Source organism: Dermacentor silvarum, chromosome 6, assembly GCF_013339745.2.
Source record: "Dermacentor silvarum isolate Dsil-2018 chromosome 6, BIME_Dsil_1.4, whole genome shotgun sequence".
NCBI lineage: Eukaryota > Metazoa > Arthropoda > Arachnida > Ixodida > Ixodidae > Dermacentor > Dermacentor silvarum.
The window spans coordinates 5,491,934-5,497,775 of record NC_051159.1 but is presented as its reverse complement, the minus strand read 5'-3'; the positions used below and the strand labels follow the sequence as shown (position 1 = coordinate 5,497,775).

The following is a 5,842-nucleotide window of genomic DNA, read 5'->3' as shown; positions in this document are numbered from 1 at the left end:
AGCTGTTCAGTTGCGTCGGAAGCGTATGGAGTAACCACCGCATATCTACCAACCACTGACACGCGTCGTCGGGCCGCCGGCGCCTGGTTCTAAGCATTGCCCGACAGCTACGTACGCGCCTGCTTTCGCTAAATGAGGCAACCCTCAACCGCGATACGTAATGGTGATCAGATTCAATAAACGATACGGTCACATGTGCCCAGCAATAACAATGAAATATACCGCTGATTAGCACGCCAGGTCTCGACGAAGCAGACGCGGCTGCCGCCGCTACCGACGACGAAACACCACATCCACTGGCTGGGCTTGCTGTTGCCATGGCACACTACCCTGAGCGATCACGCGAGCACGTGAAACATGTCAACAACAAGTCAAGCGGCACAAGACAAGCGAAGCGGAAGAAAACAATCGAAATAATGTGCGGCGAAGATCACACAACCGAAGTGCGGCTGGCCTGCTCTGGCAAGGCGCACAATCCAAAATGGCGGCATAACATGTTCTGACGCTAGAGGTCGCCCGTGTCGGCCAATGGCGCTGCTCAAACGTCGGTTTGTGAAAAGGTCTATAGAAGAGCCTCGACGAAGCGACGTTAACCGGAGAGAGAGAGAGCACACGCGCGCGCCGAGACACCTTCTCACCCGGCGAGCCCAAAGAGATAACTGCAGCGTGAGCGTGCTCCAACGGGATGAGTCATCACTCCCCCCTTTTTCAACGCTTCCACAGCGGCGGTCGAAAGTACGAGAAAACACTAGAAGCTTCCTAGGCTTTGGCCATGCTACGAGATCACGACTCCGATATGAAAGTTCGAGAACGCCTGTGGAAGCTATATAACCGCCGTGCGAGAATCGTCAGTTCAGAATTCAGGGAGTTCGAGAGTTCAGTCCGCACCGGTGAAGTGATGTAACGTGAAGACCGAGCGCCTGCGGAAGAAGGGGATTCCCCGGCAAGCTAGTAGACGAGTTCATCGAGCGTCTGCATTGTTGGAAGAAGTTCCTTCTTCGAGATTTGCCCCGAGCCACGCCGAGATCGTCTGACAAGACCAGCACGGTGAATACGATTGGACACTTAGTGTTCCTTTTCATTTTGTACTTGACGTGTTGGACTCTTAGTGCTTGTCGTGAATTATTTTCTTGTGTGTGTTAATACCCATCTGATTTGTATTGTGTTGTGTCTAGCCTAAGTGTGCAAGTGTGTGTGTGTGTAACTGCCTTGTGTGAAGAATATGTGTGACGCGAGCAGGAGGCTGCGGACGTAGAACAACATGGTCGCCCGAACACTGCCTTTAATCTTCGTCTTCCTCTTTCCCCACTATTACACAGCACCGTCCTTGTATGGTTCGTTACACACTTCCCCCCCCCCCCCCCCCCGTGAGACCGCGTGCTGCAAACAACATGAGTTGGAGCAATAAGAGACTGCTAACAGATTAAATATGCAGAGGCGCAGTTGGTGCAATGTCCCGAGTTAGCTCTGTATAGTGATGAAAAGTTCAGAATAAGCTATAGCAGTCCAGTGACGTCCAGCAGAGCTCAGGTGGTCGAGGCTGGCGGTTGCACTCCGGACGACATATGCATGCCCCGATGAAGGAAGAAGGTTTTGACACGTGGCAGCCGTGGGGACGCGGTTGTCGTTGCGAATTGCAGACACACGGTATCTCCTGCTCGAAAGTTCGGTGGACTGGGTCGTTGCGGCGACGTCTCTGTTGGTGCGGTATGTTGGGAAAGTGAACGTGTCTTTTCCGTCGTCGTGCATAGCGTTGTCGCAGGAATCCTTGTGGTGGAAGCAGTCCTGATAGGTGGTGATGAAGGTGCTTTCGGCGACGTTCCTTTCTTGTAAAACACCGCATTCGTTGAGTTCCCCTTGGATTGAGTAGGCTTGAGCGTTGATGTCTTTCTTGTTGTTGCTTCTTGGAAATTTCGGTGAAAGTCTTCGTCGCCTTCTATTTCGAAGTCGTGGTTGTGCCGTTGTTCTTGCGGACCTAGAACAACATGGTCGCCCGAACACTGCCTTTAATCTTCGTCTTCCTCTTTCCCCCCTATTACACCGCAACCTCTTGCTCGCGTCACACTAGTCGACAGGATAAAGACCTTGCAGCCACCGCATCGCCCTCACATCATCATGCAAGTATTAAACACCACGCCGTGAACCCGAAGCGCAGAGATCTACCACCGACACCGACCAGCATCATGACAACACCATCGGAAGCCTTGGACGTCCCCAAGTACGCTGGATCAGCAGACGATGGGCCCGTGGAAAACTGGTTCCGCTTCTACGAGGTCCACGCAACCACTGCATCATGGTCAGAACGGGAGATGGTAGCCAGCTTCGATGAATACCTGACCGGTGAGGCATTTCGATTCTACCTGACCCACATATTTGAATATAAAGAATCATGGAAAGAAATCAAAGATGAAATGATCAGTCGCTTCAAAGAATATGATGAAGACCCCTGCATCATTCACCAGCAGCAGGAATTCGAATGCAGTTACGCACAGTCGCAACATTGCACTAATGAACGGCCTAATATGAGAAGATCGTCGGCGAGTTTTCCTTGTCGTGATTCTCCCGCGAAGACGACGCGCAATCGCATGCCTAGCATGAACTTGGCATTCCCAGTAAATGAAAAGCCACTGCGCATTAAACGATATGCACGCCTATTCGTTCCTTCGAAACACGACATTGAACCACGATTGACCCCCGTACATCAGTCAACAATATGCACGTCTTCAGCACGCTGCAGCACTGACGTCGTCGTTGCAGCTTCTGACGGATTCCATCGCTCGTCTCGAATGCGCGAACCACTACGCACTTTCAAGTCACACGACTCTCCTCAGCAGTGCCTGCCTTACACGATTGAGCACGATGTCACGACATCTCAGACAGGCGACCCTTCTCTCGAAGAACATGGTCAAGTCACATCCGCTGCGACATCCTCGAGCGATCAATCACCAGTAATTCGAAACTGCATGGACACAAACTTCTGTATCAACAACACGAATCGAGAAGATACAGCACCAATCAGTTCTGGTGAAACGAAGCCAACTTGCTTACTGCCAAGACGATACAACCACCAGCACCAATGCACGTACTTTTCAAGGCGAACACAATTTGGAGTCACTTAAATCTAGAGATCAACCTGCTTCGCGACTCTCAAGCTTTATTTTGCATACTACACCTCAACAAGCCGCTGCCACTTCAGAAGCTTCGCACGAGTTGTTGTGTTTTGACAACTCTGGGCTCTGACTCGGTCTTTGGACAGCAACCGGCGCTCGCTGGCACACCAGAGGGCCCATTCCTAATGGTCCTTGCTTTCGTGGGATTATTTTCGGAAGCTGATAATTCGGTTTTGGAATTTGGTCCGGCGTCTGCGCCTCGTTCACCGGGGTCTGTGACACACGCACACACATACACACAGGCGTACTAACACACTAAGTCTAAAAAATTCCGTGCTATTCCACTCTGTAAAGTTGGATGACCAGCGAAGCTGTGTATGTGGCAATGACCGTTGCACCAGCGAAACGTTCCAATTTTGCGGGATCGCGGCCACCTGGACGGTTCGCATTTGTTTTCGCCTCGCGGTCTTGGCGGGCAGCACGCTCACGCTTGGGGTCCGCGGCCCGCTCGTCATCGGTGGTCTCCTCCTGCCGCTGCCACGCCCATTCCCTTTTCTGACCAAACCATCGTTCTTGGTAGACACGCTTCTCTTCTACACGCAGCCTACCCATTTCACAGTCAGAGCGGAGCTGAGGAAAGGAGCCTACGTAGAGCATGACGACAGGAGACAGACGACACTCAGATTGGTAGGCCCTAGTTTGAAAACGCGGGATGGCGTACACGTGTATGGTGCGAACGTAGAAATAGCCGACGTGGGTGATAGTGTTGTATCTGTTCTTATCAGCCTAATATCATATACAGATTGTATTTGGACCAAAGACAAACTTGTTTTTGTAAATTTGGCGGAGTGCTTGAAGCCTGCTTCACCTCCACAGCGGGTCGGCCCGGTATTGCACAATCTTCGGGATTGGCCCACATTTGTGGTCTACGAACATCGATCCGCTGGAAACAAGCCATATACAGGTTCAATGTAAAAATATTCCCACAACCTATCTCACGAAAACTGTCGGCGTTAAGGCGACTGAAATTCAAGCTATGTAGCCCTATTGCTGAAGGCACCTTTATTTAGAATCTTTAGTGGTCATTCTGAGGTTTTTATTGCTTCGGGTATATGCGGCCTACACAGTCCCCGGAATGGACTCACTTTGCTATTTATTTATTTTTTTTTGTATTCATTTACCCTCAGGGCCGAAACATTACAGAGGGGAGTGGGTAGAGAATAAAACATACTGTACAATAATATGACAAAGCATGGTAAGGCATAGTAACTCCTAATTATACAATGTTTGCAAAGGCAGGTTTAAATCGGGTGTTATGGAAACAATGGAAACAATGTCGGAAACGAAGGGACACATCTGTAGCGCTGCACTGGCGATCCGGGCAGCATTGCATGTGTAGCGTGCGTTGGAAAATGTGGCCCGACTATTACTAACTGAATGAACAAGCGTGGTGTGAGCGCGCACAAACAAACATGAATAGATCACACTGAATGACTGCAGACAACGACCGTCAAAACTCTGGCAGCAAGCGGATACGCCGCAGCGGCGAACGTACATACGTGCGGTCTATCGCTTCAACGGAAACGGAGCGCATAAAGGTCAGAGCCGTGTGGAGATAAGAGACGGTGCGAGCGAGCGACGATCGCGGTTCTTGGCAGCGTAGAAGTGCGCCCCCCCCCCCCCCCCCCCCCCCCCCCCGCTCCCTCCGGCGCTGGCTTACCGCTTCCTTGCTTGCGCCTGGGAGAGATAAGAGACTGTGCGGACGAGCGACGAGCGCGGTTGTTGGCAGAGAAGTGCTCCCCCCCCCCCCCCCCCCCTGCTCCCTCCGGCGCTGGCTTTCCGCTTCCTTGCTTGCGATAATGGAAACAATGTCGGAAGGAAGGCGATTCCAATCTTGTGAAGTTCGAGGTAAAAAAGAGTAAAGAAAGGTCATTACGTAAACAAAGGTCAAAGTACGTATGACATGACTCGGATACCAACCTTAAGCGACGGTCAACACGGTCAGATATACAGGGTGTTTCAGCGAACACTTTCAAAATTTATTTAAGGTTGCCTGTGGCAGATATCCCAATTCTAGTTAATAAGCTGGTCTACTCGAAGAGGCGGACATTACTTGCACAAAAAGTTGAAATGCGTAATCGACTAATCAACAAAAATTATTTATTAAGTTTTTAACTAATTACCTGATGGTCCATATTGAAATTTACAAATTGTAGCCGTGAACGTCGCAAGGCAGATCCACTTGGAATTATTTCTCAGGATGACACCAGTTTCAAGATATTAATTCCCCAACTTTGTGGAGAAATGTATTGGCGTTCAAGTTAATTTTGTGCTTCAATGCATAAAGCAACGTTTTCTTAAGAACCTAACTGGAACGCCAATGCATTTATCCGCAAGGTTCAGTAATTAATATCTCGAAACTGGTGCCATCCCAAGAATTCGTTCCAAGTGTATCCGCCTTGCGAACTCCACGGCTACAATTTGTAAATTGCGATATAGGCCATCAGGTTTTTAGTTAAAAACTTAATTAGTGAATTTGTGTTAATTATTCAATTATGCATTTCAATTTCTTCTGCAAGTAATGTGCGCCTCTTCGAGTAGACCAGCTCATGAACTAGAATTGTGCTATCTGCCACAGGCAACCTTTAAGAATTTTTGAAAGTGTTCGCTTAAACACCCTGTATAATGTGGCTGAAGAATGAATTCGTCACGGAGGGTCGGGTGATAGTAAA

General features: G+C 49.6%; 1 pseudogene; it reads left to right on the top strand.

Annotated features, from left to right (window-relative positions):
- Positions 1–3,854: 3,854 nt before the first annotated feature.
- LOC119457125 (U2 spliceosomal RNA) lies at positions 3,855–4,032 on the top strand (annotated as a pseudogene).
- The last annotated feature ends 1,810 nt before the right edge of the window (positions 4,033–5,842 follow it).